We start from the raw sequence: 15,637 nt of genomic DNA, 5'->3' as shown, positions 1-15,637 counted from the left end.
TGAGGCCGAGACCGGGTCGGGCCTACCCGTCTGATGATGAGGCGCGAAGTGGCGATGGTGCCCCAACTCCGCGGGCCTCGCGGACAGTGTCTGGTAGGGGGTGGGAAGGGGGCCCCCTTGGTCGCACTATCTCAGCGCGGGGGGGAAACAGGAGGGGGTTGCTGATGCTCGGGGAAAGGAGGATTTTTACTCTGTCTCGAGTCCCGCGACGAGCGTCTCCACCTCGACCAGGTCGCGCCGTCGGCCTCCCTGGTGTGCAGCTCCCGGCACGACGCGAGCACCCCCTCGTCTGCCTTCGCCCCCTCTCCACAGCTCCGTCCTCTTCGCTCCGACTCCAACGCACACGACGACGACGACGACCAACAACCACTTTTCTGACGAACGCAGCCGCTTATATAAGCCCCGTGGCTTCGCCTTTGACCCCCTGCCTTCGACCTTTCACCTCGCTCCCCATTGGCCCGAGAAAAAGTGGGCGTGAATGCATTTTGATCCATGAATTTGCATATAGCGACCGCCCTCCAACGCCCTGGAGGCGGGGCCAAATCGCCCCTCGCTCACCGATTGGACGGAACAAAAGTGGGCGTGTGTCGTTTTTGATCCGTTTTTGAAGCGGAAAATCCGTGGTTTTGTACACGCTGTTCGGCGCGCGCCCTGCACGAGTCCAACACCGGTACCCACAAGCGGCGCAAGAACGGTGGCGATGCGACGGTTGCGAGGTGTGACGTGAAGCGGCGCCGCGGTGGGTGGTTGATGTTGTGGTTGGTGGTGGTAACAATGACGGTTGGTCCAAAATAAAGATAGTAAAAGAAAAACGGCTATCCTGAAGAGTCGCAGCACGCATAAATGACATGTATTCCCACTAGACAACGGGTTTGGGCCTAACTACACATATACTTACCGAGATATCTCACCTAAGGGACCTGAATGGTGGTTTGCGAATTTGGTAACCACAACAATATATATTTTTTTTAGACATATATACATATGTACATATATATATATATATATATATATATATATATATATATATATATATATATATATATATATATATATTTTTAGACATATACATGTGTATGTCTGTATATATATATATATATATATATATATATATATATATATATATATATATATATATATATATATATATATATATATATATATATATATATATATATATATACATACACATATTATATATTTCATGTAACAGGACTCTATACATTCTCATTTTTCAGCTGCATAAGAGATTAAGTGTTTAAGGCACTAAATCAGTTTGCACTCCATGGATCGATGGGCTCAGGCAAGTTTTAACATTACTGCATCATTAAAATAAAATGGGTTAAAGCTGTTCTACACCCTTACTATGCCACAGCTTTGATGAATTCTTCTCCTGCCGAGGCAAGGAAAAAAAAGAAACCAGAGAACAAAGAAATTGTTTTAGTAAAAGCACCCCTTTTGAATTTGTTCCATATTTTGAGCATGTCTGTCTCGTAGCTGCATAATATTCCACCATGAATGGAGCAGAATGTTTGGGAGGCAAGGGTTGTGATGGTGTTCAGGTGGGAAGCGAGCCAGAAAGGATGTTTGCTTTCAGACCTCGGTAGGAAAGCAGGCAGCAGCCTGGAGTTCATACGTTGGAAGAATGTACATACAAACAAAGGTCCAAGAGTGGTTGGAGTAAGGAGAGGAAGGGTCCCCATTATGTACAGGATTAAATTTATTTATTATGTACTCGCAGGGGTATCTGGCATTTCCCAGTCTATTTTTTTTGTGGGGCCTAAAACACTTCCCTACACCTACGAAGGAATGGGGTTCCTACACACTTCCCAACACCCACTAAGGAATGGGGCTCCTACACACTTCCCTACACCCACTAAGGAATGGGGTTCCTACACACTTCCCTACACCCACTAAGGAATGGGGTTCCTACACACTTCCCTACACCCACTAAGGAATGGGGTTCCTACACGCTTCCATGCACCCACAATACAGTGATTAATAGAAAAATTCCCAAAACTCCAACTTTTTTTGAAAATTTTCAAAAACCTTTTGAAATAGCTCCCCAGCACTCACTGATGAATCTCTGGAAGGTTTTATAAAGACGCGTTTAGCCATCACTGAGAAAAATGGCAACAGACACACAAACGGCTCTCTTATCAAATAGATGCACAAAGATCTCTACATGACCTCTACATGTTCATAATTAGTGGTTCATTTGCTCGGCACGTTAACAGCTGGATGATAAAAGAAGAGACACAACTTCAAAAGGATTCACCGACAGGGCATTGCATCACAAAGGGTGCCGTCCTTCAGTTGGATGTTAATCTGGGTGTCCAACTTGCTCGGATTTGTTTTAGTTCTGTGGACGTTAAAGATCCCATGAAGTTTCTTTCATGACGTGTGTGATTTGTTGCTGACACCCTGAACAAATTCCAAATTCCCTCCCTGATTACCGCTGCAAATCAAAAAACATCCTTTTCGTGAGACTCCATTATGAATGGCAGCATAGAATTCCAGTTTAAGAGAGAGAGAGAGAGAGAGAGAGAGAGAGAGAGAGAGAGAGAGAGAGAGAGAGAGAGAGAGAGAGAGAGAGAGAGAGAGAGAGAGAGAGAGAGAGAGAGAGAGAGAGAGAGAGTAGAGGAGACAGAAGACAGAAGACATAGATAGATAGTGAGAGATTGTCCAGCCCCAGAAAGCTCTCACAGCATCACTCACTGTATCTTGGAGCAGACATCATGATGGTGTAGCTTCCTGATTTCTCAGAATCAGAACAAATGAACAGTGACCACCCACTACTTTTGGGCAATAAACTAAACATTTGAAGGTTTTCCCACCTCAGAGATGAAGTATAACCATTGGTAATGCTCAAGTCAGGACTGTTGAAATTCCCAACTTGTATGTCAGGTCGATCTCCTTCCACAAATCCCTCATGATCTGGGTGGGTTTGAGGGTTGTGGAGTCACAGCTGAAACCCAAATCCTGTCCAAGTTCCTCCTGATGACTCCATCTTTGCTTTTTGCTTCTCCGGGTTCCTTCTTGGTCTTCCGTTTGATGTATATAGAGAGAGAGTTGCAATTAACATCTCTCTTGCAGTGATGATTTCTGTAATTTGATTTTTCCATTATTGCCAGTGATTTCAGAGAAATGTTTCATCCACGATGTCACCAGCATCGTAACTCTTAAGGCAAGAGCATGGATGATTCAGTTTTGCTCTCTGTTCGACATGCTGTTTCTTTTAGAGGCACTCAACCTGGTCGATCGTCATTTCAATGGCATTCCCATTTCTGCTTACACCAGAAGGCCTACAATTTCGATCACTTGCACGTTAATCTGACTCTGACAGTATTTTGAGTGTTCTTCAGAAGGGAAGCAATCTGTGACCTGAAAAATAAATAAATTATGACAAAATGTTTACCTGAAGACAAATTGATAAATTTTCTCAAAAGGAGAAAGTGTAGATTGAACAATATATATATATATATATATATATATATATATATATATATATATATATATATATATAATATACATTATATATATATACATTATATATATTATATATATATACAATATATATATATATATTATATATACTTACCTGACGGGAGAAATACCGTGATCATTAAGGCGGTGTTCTCAGGGCGAGGCCTACCCATTGCACTTCGGGCGGGTTGACCCTTGCGATTTCCCCAAATGTGGGAAACTCGACCGTACAATTTGTGGTAGTGGGGTACGAGCACGTGAGGAAGTATAGTTTCTCAGTGGCTCGTACTCCTTGGAACTGACCAACTACCAAGTTAGAATAAAACTCTCTGATGTAATGTAGATGTGAATTGAATCGGGTTGGTCTAACTGTTAACTAAAGTAAGAATAAATGAAATAGAACCAAATAATATTGCAATCAATGGGGATTCTTAAGTTCATTGTACGAGGGTGAGAAGTGTATTGTGTATAATTAGGAAATAAATTGTTTCACAAGGAAGGACTTGTGTGGACATCAGTTTTATCAGTGTCGATAGGGTTTTGTAGGATTTTATAATCAAATCGGACAAACGTTAAACTCTGTCTGAAGTCAAATAGGATTCCACAATCGGCCAGTTAGAATCCTTCAGGAGGACAACGATCACAACAAGGTGGGTTTAAAAAATCCACATCAGTTATATATATATATATATATATATATATATATATATATATATATATATATATATATATATATATATATATATATATATATAAAACCGTGATATAAAAGCAAATATAATATATATATATATATTATATATATATATATATACATATATGTGTATATATATTGTCCTCAGAATTAAATATGATGCATGCAGCCTACTTTTTAAAGTAAACTGATTGAAAAAGAAAAAAAACACTTCATGCAGGTTGCAGGCTTCTCTGGAAGAGGTGTTCGATAAAGCAGGTTACAAAATATACAAACAAAGAATATGAAGAAGACAACCAGAGGATAAAATATGGCAAGGATCAATCCCAGCACACCAACCTAAATAAACAAATCGCTCAAACGAACACATTTTGGAGAAGTTTGTTTTCAAAGTAACTCTTTCTTTCTTTAACTAATTGCATTCCACTGCAGGGGCGGACTGATAGTATTATGGGCCCTCGGGCAAAAGGGGTCTTTGGGCCCCCGAGATACAAATTTTTAAGGGCACTTAGTATGAAATAATAGCTTAACAAAACAACCATTTGTCCATAAATATGTAAAATAATAACGAGACCGTGATATAAAAGCAAATGCACTGTAATTTATGAACCAGAAACTGGTGCACCTTGTGTTGCAGAGAACAAATTACATACGAGGTCGGTCTAAAAAGTAAAGGGACTGACTTCACAGAAATTTTATTCCAAAAAATATATTGAAATCACAGCTTGTCCCCTTCAAAATAGTTTCCCTCCAGTCTCGCACACTTGTCCATCCTCTTCTTCCACGTTTCGATGCACCTCCGGAAGGCTTCTTCTGGAATCCTCCGGAGCTCCATCATCACGGCCCTTTTGATGGCCTCTACATCAGGAAATCGGGTCCCCTTGATCACCCTCTTGAGCTTGGGGAATAGGGAAAAAATCACAAGGGGCCAAGTCTGGCGAATGTGGGGGTTGCTCCAGAGTTGGCACGTTCCTCTCCGCCAGATCCTCAGGGCACTGTGAGAAGGGGCATTGTCATGGTGGAGCACCCAGGCATTGTTCTCCCACAGATCCCCCCTCTTGTCCCAGATTGATCTCATGAAGTGCTGGAGGATCTTGATTCACTGTTTTCTTGATTGATTCACTGCCGGAGGATCTTGATTACACGTATTGATTCACTGTTTGACACTGTGGTGGAAACAAAGTGGACGATGCCCTTGATGTCAAAACACGCAATGAGCATCACCTTGACCTTCGACATTTGACATCCTTGCTTTCTTTGGTCTTGGTGATTCCAGACTTTTCCACTGACGACTCTGCCGTTTGGTCTCGGAATCATATTCGAATATTCACGATTCATCGCCAGTAATGACACTCCCGAGCAGGTCTGGATCGTCCTCGAGGCGCTCGATAATGTTTTGACAGGTAGTCACTCTTTGCTGCTTCTGGTCCTCGCCCAACAGCTTGGGGACCATCTTTGCGCACACCTTGCGCATTTCGAGATTTTCAGTGATGATGCTCCAGACAGTGTCCTTGTTGATGGAAAGTTGCTCAGCAATCATCCGCACTATGAGTCGACGATCTGCCCACACCATCTGCTTCACACATTCGATGTTGTCCGCCGTTCTGCTCGTTAAAGGTCTTCCAGACCGTGGATCATCTTCAACCTCCTCCCGTCCCTCTTTGAACCTCTTGTGCCATTCAAATGCATGTGTACGTGACATCGTTTCTTCCCCATAGACTTGCTGCAGCATTGCAAAGGATTCGGAAGGTGTTTTGCCAAGGTTGGCAAGAAACTTCAAATTGGCTCTCTGCTCACGACTCATAGCGCGACGACTCAGACTAGACAACGTGTAAAGCACGACTTGTAAAAAATCACACAATGAGCACAATCAACCATCACCAATCATATATATATATATATATATATATATATATATATATATATATGTATACATATATATATATATATGTATACATATATATATATATATATGTATACATATATATATATATATATATATATATATATATATATATATATATATATATATATATTGCTGGAATGTTGCGAAAGACTGACACAACCCGTTCATTCAAGTTGTGTAAGTGGAGCACACAGCAGGCTCAGTCCCATTACTTTATAGATGGACCTCTTACATTACAGTCCAAAGCATCACGGAATGTTAAGTATGTTAAGTATACAAAATGGCAAATGTCATGGCAAACAGCCTGAAACAGTGTATAACCAAAGTTAGAATTTATTTGCAGTACATGCCCCCTAAAGAACCCGTTGTTGTTCGGGAGATAAAAAAATTTGTTTGCCTTTTATGCATGCTCGAGCCGATACCAGAACCAAAATTAAGAAGAGGAAACCCTGTAAACCATCGTCTATTCGGTCTATTCGGCTGTTTGGGTCTATTCGGAAAATTAAAAGAAAAAGAAATTTTCATTCACTGATATATTTCGTAGACTAGAAACCAATAAAGACAACTAGGATAACAAACCGGACATAAAAATTAGTTTGCTTTAATGCACACTCGAGCCTATACCGGAACCAAAATGAAGAAGACGAACCTCTCCAACCAACCCACCATGTTTTTTTCGTTTCTAGACTTTGCCTATTTCATCTTTAAAGTAACCTGAAGTATTTACATGGAGTAAAAACATGTGTTTGGCTTATGTACATGTATAATACATCATGGTTATGCATATTCCTGGGATCATTCCAATTGTACTGGGCCATGGACCCAAATCTTGCCGCTCGGTGCTGCTTCATGCAATGGCGGTGCATGATTTTATTGGGGTGGAGTCAGACCAGCTGTCCAGCCAATGGGTCTAAAGCAGTGGGGTAGAGTCAGGACAGCTGAATACTGACCCATGTATGATGTGTGATTATTTTTTTTAGTCTAAAAAGGGCATAACTCCATGTAAAAATGACGAAACACCCTGAAACTCAAACTTCTTCTGTAACTTATCATAATAAAGCCATGCACTAAGTTTCACTTGAATATATTAAAGGGTATGGGGAAAAAGTCTGAAAAACCACAGGTGGGACGGACAGATGGATTGTCGGACAGACAAACAGATGGAGGGCAAACCTATAGTCCCCTCCAGTGAAACTGGAAGGGGATAAATAAGAACCCTTTCTTCCTGTGACGCCTCCAATTGTCTTTGGGGTTCCGCTGGTCACAGGTTAATGTTTCATTCCCTCCCTCTGGCCTATCTCGTCCCTTTTATCGTTCTTTTTCTTCCTTCCCATCCTGCATCCTTCACTCTGTCTTTACCAGCTATCTCACAAAAATCCTATGTCTAACTAGCGTTTTGGAGCACTTTTTGGTCTAAATGGCAGCAGGTTTACCCAGCACAGCCTCGTACTTTTATCATTACAATTAGCCTTACCTGAACTGAGCAATTCTGGAAATGCACATGCAAATCACATCTCTCACAGAATCGATGTAAATGTCTATACAGGAGCCATGTCAATACCCAGTTTGTTACATTGATATCTTCCATTATTCCTTGTACATAACTGAAGTTAACTTTAATTTATCTGTACATATGGAGTACAATTTAGTAAAAAAATAAAATAAAATAAACACACAAGGGAATGTAGTTGAGGTGGTTTTCTGTTGCCTTATCTGGGCAGCAATAACTCAACTAATGGAGTTTAATGTCAAACGTTGCTGAAGTTAAGGTGTCTTCAGGTATCCAACCTTTCCACCATGCTGTTCACACCATGCAGAATGCCCGTTTTCCATGGCATAGGGAATATAATGTTGCTCTCCTTGCCGGAGCAGGAGATACTATTGGCAATTACTGGTGAGGATCCACCTTGAACTTCTGGTGGGAAGAAGCACTCAATTCCCTATTCTAACATAACATTTAGGAAGTCCTTCAACCTGACAGGTAGGATGTACCCACCGAGCACGTGCCCTCGGATCTCCCCAGAAATGCCTCAAAAATAGGAATCCACTCTCAAGTTTAGACCCAAACATTACGGAACAGGCAGCAATCCAGTGGTATGACTAATGAGGATCAGAATGCCACTGCTCTCTCACATCAAACGGCACCAGCAACAGCAACACATATATAATGAGTGACACAACACAATAACAAAACAAGAAAAAGATCAATTAGATATTGTAGACCCTCGCCAGGACTTGTTTTGTGTCATGTTTGTGTAGTTTTGTGTAGTGTATTTTGTGTGGTGGTGTGTTCTGCAATTAATAACAGACATAACTAGAACTTTCACTTTATAACTGCTGGCAGTGATGAAAGCATACAAAAACATCCCTCTTTGATGCAACCCCGCTTTGATCGAACACTTGACCTTGACCCATGACGTTTACTATTATTCAGTTGAATTCAGAATTGGATTAAAATAAATTCAATTCAAACTAGAAGGGCACTCGGTAGGGCACATACCTCCGCCACGCAATGCCTGATCCCCAAGAACATATCAGGCCCAATACATGTTTGAAATATCATGCTATAGAGTCCTATATAGTTTTTGGATCTATTTCCCAATGGTGAAGAATCACTTTAAAACATAAATAATTCTCGTATCCAGATCCGGATCCGGATCTTCACCAAAATCGAAACGATTTGTCCTTGCCACACACCCAATATGTCCACCAAGTTTCATGCGAATCAGTCCCAAACTTTTTGAGACATCATGCTAAAGATCATTTTAGGCCCAATCTCTCAAAGGTGAAGAATCAATTAAAAATTCCAGTAGCCCGATCCGGATCCAGCTCGACACCAAAATCTAATCAGTTCATCCTTGTGACACACCAAACCTGCCCACAAAATTTCATCGAAATACGTCCACAACTTTTTGAGATATCCTGCACACAGACGAACAAACAAACAAGCAGTCATAGACTGGTACTTACGAAATCGTCAACTTGACCTCTGACCTTGTCTAATAAAAGCTGTCTCTCGAGAAGGTAGCGACGCAAACCAGAGGTTTCTACGATGATTCTGCACCAAACCATCAAAAATCGAATGTTTTGGATGTTTGACCTCACTGTGACCTTGACCTTTGACCGATTTTGACCAAAATCTAATCAGCACGAGCCATCACCCTCCTGAATCACTTGGTGTAATTGGACATTGGTAGCTTCTTCCGTTCTCGAGTTATCTGTACCAAACCATCAAAAATCGAATATTTGACCTCACTATGACCTTGACCTTTGACCGATTACGACCAAAATCTAATCAGCACTTGCCATCACCTTCCTGAATCACGTGGTGTAATTTGACATTGGTAGCTTCTTCCGTTCTCGAGTTATCGTGCCTACAAACAAACAAACATAAATGGAAGTCATCAATATACTAACGAAATCTTTAGATTTCGTAAGTAACAAATAAACAAACAAACAAACAAACAAACAAGAAGAAGACGTCGTGCAGAGCATGATACTTGCAAAATCCATAGAACAAATTTGACCTCAAAAATAATTGGTGGTTGAATTCAATGACCAAATATGCAACTTCTCTTCAAAATTCAAGTCAATCAGATGAAAATTGAGGATTTTAGAAACACAACCTCAGATGTTGACCTTGGGCCTATGTTGACCTTTTGGTTGATGTTGACCACAAAAATAATTGGCTGGTTGAATTCAGTGACCTGAAATATAAATCCTCTTCAAATTTCAAATCAATTGGATGAAAATTGAGGATTTTAGAAATCCCACCAAAGTTGTTGAACTTTTGGTCTATGTTGACCTCAAAAATAATTGGCAATTTGAAATCAGTGACCTGAAATATAAATCCTCTTCAAACTTCAAGTCAATTGGATGAAAATTAGGGATTTTAGAAATACCACCTAAGCTGTTGACCTTTTGCCTGTTGACCTTTTGGTCAATGTTGACCTTAAAAACAATTGGCTGGTTGATATCAGTGAAATGAAACATAAATCCTCCTCAAATTTCAAGTCAATCGGATAAAAATTGAGGATTTTGGAAATCTCACCTAAGTTGTTGACCTTTGGCCTATGTTGACCTTTTCATCAATGTTGACTTCAAAAATAATTGGTTAGATGAATTCAGTGTCCTGAAATATATATCCTCTTCAAATTTCAAATCAATCAGATGAAAATTGGGGATTTTAGAAATACCACCTTAGTTGTTGACATTGGGCCTATATTATTGACCTTTTGGTCTATGCTGACCTCAAAAATAATTGCCTGGTTGATTTCAGTGACCTGTAAATCCTCTTCAAATTTTAAGTCAATCAGATGAAAATTGAGGATTTTAGAAATCTCACCTAAGTTGTTGACCTTTGGCCTCTGTTGACCTTTTGACCTAAAAAAAAACATGCATCTTCCTTTTAACAAACTCTACCATGTCTTGAAGTTTCGTCAAGATCTGTTTAAAAGTGTGATCTGGAGGTGACAAACAGGCAGCCAAACAGCCAGACAGACAGACAGAATAACAAAATCTACGAACCAATATACTTGAAAAATCTTCGATTTTGCATGTAACAAACAGACAGAAAGGGGTGAAAACATAACCTCCTTCACCTTTGGTGGCGGAGGTAATGAAATGGAAGACCAAATCGGTACATTCCTGCATTGGAGATATCAAAAGTAACCAGAACAGGCAATGAGAAATGATGAAGTCATCAAGAGGAACAAGTACAGGATTCAGGTTTCAGATGCTATTCCTCTACCCTCTAACCCATCCAGCCATATTCAAGTGAGCCTTATTAAAAGTAAATTAAAAAAATCAAAAAGAATGCAGATCAATTTTTTTTCAAATAATTCTGACTGCCAGACTATGCACCCCATCAGGTTGAAATATAAAATATATATTCCAAATCACGGCCACATCATAATTATGAACTTTCACTTCGATTGATTAAGTGGTTCCAGAGAAAACATTATTTAATATTCTTCTTCAATCCAATATGGTTGCTAAACCATGTGACATCAATTATTTGTGTATACCCTGATATTCCCAAGGCTGGAGGAACATTTGTGTGAAGTTTCCCTCGATCTGTCCAGCTGTTCTGGAGAAGAATGTTTTTATAGGTTTGAGGGTAAATCCAACATGGCTGCCAAACCATGTGACCAATGGGGTCATATGTGTGAATGTTTTGTTCCTCCTCTGCAGGCGGTCATACTTGTGAAGGTTTGCTGAGATGTGTTCAGCCATTTCAGAGAAGAAGATTTTTGAAGGTTTAAAAAAAAAACCCAAAAAACAATATGGATGCCGAATCATGTGACTAATGACATCAATTTTTGTTTTTCTGTGGATAGGTTGGATCTGAACCAAAATCGAATAAATTTGTCCGTCACACACCCAACCTGTCCACCAAGTTACATCAAAATCAGTCCGAAACATTTTTGAAATATCGTGTTTTATTTTGTTTTTGGCCAGATATCTACTCCATGGTGATGAATCACTTAAAAAAAATCAAAGATACGGATCCAGATTTTGACCAAAATCGACACTATTTGTCCTCGTCACCCCCATCCTATCCACTAAGTTTTGCTTTAATCCGTCCATCATGTGTTGAGATATCTTGCTGACAGACAAACAAACAGAGACAAGCAAGGATGAAAACATAATAGTGGAGAAACTTAGCATAACAATTGTGCATTTTGTGAGGAAAGCACCAAATTTGGCACACTAGTAGCCTAACATATTATGAACAGATTTGGATTTTGGGCCATCTCAAAATTTTTGATGGCAGTGGAAAATGAGGCCATCAGCGGCTGAATTTGAGATGGCCCAATATCCAAATCTGTTCATAATACGTAAGGCTACTAGTGTGCCAAATTTGGTGCTTTCCTCACAAAATGCACAATTGTTATGCTATATTTAGCTAAGTTGCCCACTAATATAAATATATATATATATATATATATATATATATATATATATATATATATATATATGTATATATATATATATATATATATATATATATATATATATATATATATATATACATACATACATACACACACACACACACACACACACACACACACACACACACACACACACACACACACACACACACACACACACACACACACACACACACACACACACACACACACACACAAGTCTGAAGACGACAATGGTTCACGAGCGGTATTTGACGAAGTAGATTGTTTCAGAAGTCAAGGATGAGACAATGTGATAATTTTTGAGCAAGTTATAAAAATGATCAACATGATGTGGTACGGGTGACAGGTTATTAGCTGCAAAATGTCGAAAACCTGGTTTCGTTCAACAACTTTCAAAATTTGACCTTTGCATAACCTTTAAAGGTCACAAAACAATGTTGTGGACATTAAAATAAGGAAACAGGATACGTGCTATAGCTTATTGGAGTTAGTTCATCGAAGAAGGTCGAAAACCCGGTTTGATTCCCACAACTTTGAAAATGCGACCTTTGTGGCCTTTAAAGGTCAAAGGTCAAGGATTATGACCTTTGGTGCAAAACTTCCTCTGGAACATTCCAGGAACAATATAACATCATATAGGCTATATGGCATTTCGCATTCCTCGGATTATCCATACTTTGATGAAATCAGCGTAAAAACAAACTTGAAGGGGACGCCACGGGCAAACTGGCGGGAATCGGGAAAAACGTGAATGATGAAAGTTGTAGTACTCGAAGAGCACTACTTGCATACCAACTTTCATTCGAAACAGTTGAGAACCCTAGGAGCTCGATGCCCAATTTATTGATTTTTTTGACATTTTCTAAGTTCGTGACCTTGTGACCTTGACCTTGGGATGAAAATGAACAATCGAGCTCTGACGGGCAATGCAGTTGCCCTGGGGCTTACCAAATACTAAAACTCCTGCCAGATTCGACAAACCCCCTCGGAGAAGATGTAACTTGAAATCGGCTACCCCCTAAAAACACATGTTTTTTGGGCATGGCTCCGCCCATAATGGGCACAGCACGCCCATTCCCAGGAAAACACAACTAGATCATGATATAAACCTCCCACACAAATTTTATCAGGATCGGATCAAAACCCACGGAGCTATGCTCGGGACAGACAGACAGACAGACAGACAGACAGACAGACAAGCCGGTAGGCGGACATGGTCAGTCGACTACTAAATATAACCTGACGTGATGGGCCCGTTCGATGGGGAATGACCTCAGGATTAAGCACAAGAAAATTCATGATTCCAGCTTCAAGGGTTAATGCTGCAGATTGTTTTTTCGTTAAAATACCCCCACATTTAGAGGTTTTTTGGCCGTTGCTTGGCAATGGAGGGGTCCATAGCAACGGTTCTTTCTCACACATAACTAGGACAAGCCGGTAGGCGACATGGCTCCTCGCTCTAGATGGAAAGCTGGCCGACGCGACTAGCCGATATTCATGTACATGTTATCAATCAATTTAGCACAATAAATATGATTATCACAGCCCTCTTAGTTTGCGCCCAGAAACCCGCCTTGTGAAATTTCAGGCATGTTTCCAAAGAGACTCTCACAAATGGCAGCCCTGCTAATTCCATTTATCTATTCGCTAAAGATTTTATTTTTTTATATGATGCTGCAAGACATTCTCCTTGGGCACAAAAAACAGGTCCTCGGAGGTCCAGTTTTCGGAGGTATTGATTTTTTTTGTACAGTCCACAATAAGTGTACGATGTACGATAAAGTATTTTAGCTGTTGCTAAGCAACAGAGGTGTGCATAGCAACTATTCATTTTTGTGTACATGCTCGCTACATTGTACACATTTCACCCAAGTTTCATCAAAATCAGACTCTTTCTCTTGGAGATATTCGCAATTAACCGTTTCTGAAATGTTCGACATGTACTCGCCCAAAACCTATCTCCTACAAATATTTCTTGTTAGGGCTGCAAATTGGCATGAAGGGAGCTAGAAAGATTGCGCACAGAACTCTAAGCTTCGATTTTTAGATTTTTTTTTACCTTCGCATTCTGCGAAAGGTTATGTTTTGGTCGGCGTGTATTTATTTATTTATTTATTTATTTGTAATCTTGTGATTCGTATAACTCAAAAAGTATTAAACCGAATTGCATGAAATTTGGTGGGATGATTGGTTATTAGCCAGGAAGCATTCGATTAGATTTTGGGATCGTTCGGGTGAAAGGTCAAGGTCAAGGTCACGAAAAGGTCAAAATCATCTTTTTTACGATAACACGGTCAATTTTTATTCAATTTGCATGCAACTAACGCCAAAATGTTCAGAATTCAATGCCTCATCTTGTGATATGCAATATGACACAATGACGCCCATACTCTTGTTACCGGTTAGGGGTCAAAGGTCAGGGGGATCACAACCTTGAAAAATATGCGGTTTTTGTAAGAACGCGGTCAATTCTTGTCCGCTTTAGATGAACCCAGCACCAAAATGTTCAGAATTTAATGCCCAATCTTGTGACACAATGACGTCAAAACACATGTCACCGGTTGGGGTAAAATGTCGGGGGGGGGGAGGGATCACGCCCTTGAAAAATATGCGGTTTTCGGCATCTCAGTCAATTCTTATTCGATTTGCATGAAACCAGCATCAAACGAGATTACCTTCTCTTGTTGAAACGTTGTATTCACCGAGCTTGTGAGTGAAGACTCGCCAAAACGACATGAGTTGATTGTTGTTTAGTCCGTAGCCCCCGAAAGTCGGGGGGGGGGTCATGACATTATAGATATGTGGTTTGTGTCATAAGACCATTCATATGAAACCAGTTCCCCACACTCATACCAAGAACAAAAAAGTAGTGGCGGCGAAGGTATGCGCTCTATGAGTGCCCGTTCTAGTTTTGATATGTTTCGATTTTTTGACCACTTTAAAGGGCCGTTGCTATGCCGTTGCTAGGGCCCGGGGTCCCATATTCGAAAGCACACGATTCCCAGAAATATTGGTCCTACCTACCAAATTTCATTGGAATCGGTTGAGTGGTTTAGCCCCGAGGCTTGACCAAAGTTTTGCGGACAGACAGACAGATGGAAATGTCCAGAATAAGGAATATTTTCCCGCCTGCAGAAGCTGTCAGTCGCCGACAGACCGCCGATGAGGGAGGAAGTGTAAGTGAGCGCCATCGGATTTTCGTTTTTGACAAAATGACGGAAAAACTTGAACAACGCTACTGCATCAAATTTTGTGTAAAGCTTGGCGATTCCCAAGTGGAAATGATCTGCAAGATTCAACAGGCCTTCAGGAACGAAGCAATGGGCACCACACAGATAAAAGAGTGGTACAACCGCTTCAAAGATGGTCACACATCAGTTGAAAGTGAAGCACGTTCTGGTAGGCCCTCAACATCCCGAAATGAGATCGTCATTGACTAAGTGAGGACCCTGCTGATGCAGGTTCGTCGAATCACGATCAGAGAACTTGCAGACGAGGCGGGCGTCAGCATTGGATCCGTTCATTCCATTGTGACTGAGGATTTGGGCTTAAGGAGAATCTCAGCGAAGTTCGTGCCAAAGCTGCTAACGATCGAGCAGAAGCAACTCCGTT

The 15,637-nt window shown here is 40.5% G+C and overlaps 1 non-coding gene across 1 annotated transcript; it reads left to right on the top strand.

Annotated features, from left to right (window-relative positions):
• The first annotated feature begins 3,593 nt into the window (after window positions 1-3,593).
• Window positions 3,594-3,765, top strand: LOC147032727 (U1 spliceosomal RNA). Its single transcript, XR_015055672.1, has one exon. It is a non-coding gene; the product is annotated as a U1 spliceosomal RNA (small nuclear RNA).
• Window positions 3,766-15,637: the final 11,872 nt, after the last annotated feature.

Source organism: Eptatretus burgeri, chromosome 2 (genome assembly GCF_056783735.1).
Source record: "Eptatretus burgeri isolate ZD-2024b chromosome 2, Ebu_testis_v1, whole genome shotgun sequence".
Taxonomy (NCBI): domain Eukaryota; kingdom Metazoa; phylum Chordata; class Myxini; order Myxiniformes; family Myxinidae; genus Eptatretus; species Eptatretus burgeri.
This window is presented reverse-complemented; position numbering and strand designations above follow the sequence as displayed.